The sequence below is a fragment of the Cydia pomonella genome, chromosome 11 (genome assembly GCF_033807575.1).
Source record: "Cydia pomonella isolate Wapato2018A chromosome 11, ilCydPomo1, whole genome shotgun sequence".
NCBI lineage: Eukaryota > Metazoa > Arthropoda > Insecta > Lepidoptera > Tortricidae > Cydia > Cydia pomonella.
Window position 1 is genome coordinate 20731048 of NC_084713.1, and position 1488 is coordinate 20732535.

The 1488-nt window shown below is 40.3% G+C and overlaps 1 non-coding gene across 1 annotated transcript; it reads right to left on the bottom strand.

Annotated features, from left to right (window-relative positions):
- Window positions 1-725: 725 nt before the first annotated feature.
- Window positions 726-798, bottom strand: Trnad-auc (transfer RNA aspartic acid (anticodon AUC)). Its single transcript has one exon. It is a non-coding gene; the product is annotated as a tRNA-Asp (tRNA).
- Between the last annotated feature and the right edge of the window lie 690 nt (window positions 799-1488).

The following is a 1488-nucleotide window of genomic DNA, read 5'->3' on the forward strand; positions in this document are numbered from 1 at the left end:
GCACAAACATCCTCTCATCCCAAACGCATATACCGTCTCCGTTCCGTCGTGGGTAAAAAAAATAAAGCGACATATATCCGGCTGACTGAGACTTCACATTGCGAGCAACGATACCTTAAGAGGGAAGAATAGCTTTTTGAATCTAACGAAATAACGGTAATTCTTCTATTAAATTCCATTTCGCGAGAAAACGGTTTCCACTAACTAAATCATAACAAATCAAAGTGATTTTGATGTCGATCGCTTCAGCACAATATATTCTAGGTTTCGCTTTTTTGGAAAGTTTTTTTTTGTTTTGCAAATTTTGAAAAAAAAAGAAAAACCTACAAAACTAGTTTTACATTGTGTCATTAACATACTAAAAAATCATAGAGAATGGAAAATATTCAGAAGTGTAAAAAAGGGTTTTCTCTTTTTGTATGGAGGATCACGTGGTATACTTAAGTTAAGAAATGTTACCAAGTGAAGGGTCAGGAGATGTAGTACTTTACTCCCTACACTGTGGTTGTACTCTCAACGATGCACTTCAGATGGCATGAAGCAGCAATTGGGAGTAAATGTAGCTTTATTTTAGTTTTATTAAAGTTGTTTACGTTACCGTATCCTGAATTAAAATAAATATAATACTGTGCTGGTACAGAATGACTTGGTTCTTTTCGGAGACGGAAAAGTTGCAGGTAATTTTTTCTTTAAGCTTAGAATAAATTTAAAAGTGGAAAAATTACTGTCTTGGGTGAGACTTGAACTCACGGCCTCTGGATCGATACTCCAGCGCTCTGCCATCTGAGCCACCAAGACCTCATCCCTAGGCAGCAAATTTTTCCACCATATGGGTCTAGTGGACCCTAGCGACATCTACCGTAAGAACGTTACACTTCTTAGACGGCTACCGGAGTTCCAAGTCATATTGGAAATTCACCAGTAACGATGTCCAGTTATTCTAAGCTTCATAGCATCGTTTGCAGACGTTAATGCTTGTTACTTACTTACTCCGTTGGCTCAGCGACCCAAAATGAGACTTGGCCTCCGACACAAGACAGCGCCACTTTTCTTGGTCCTGTGCGACCTCTCACCAATTGTCGACTCGAAGCTCGCGCAGATCCGCCTCCACCATGTCGCTCCAGCGATACCTAGGGCGTCCGATAGGACGTCCTCCTGCTAGGCGACCCAGGTACGCTCTTTTTACGTTCCGATCTTCGTCCATTCTCTCAAAGTGGCCCAACCAACGGAGTCTGTGGGCTTGCTAAAAAAATGCTTGTTAAAAATTGTTTTTTTCTTTCTCAAATTAAACTATAATGACGTATTTTTTAGAATACACGGTACCTAAAGCAATAAAGGAATATAAGTAAAGGAAGAGTGGTAACTCCATACATCAGTTTTCATACCAAATCGCGAGTTATTCCGTAGTCGGCATCTACCGTCAAGTAGTAGATTTATCAGTACCGCTACTTGACACCAGATGTCACAAGTGTCGCTACTGACAAACAA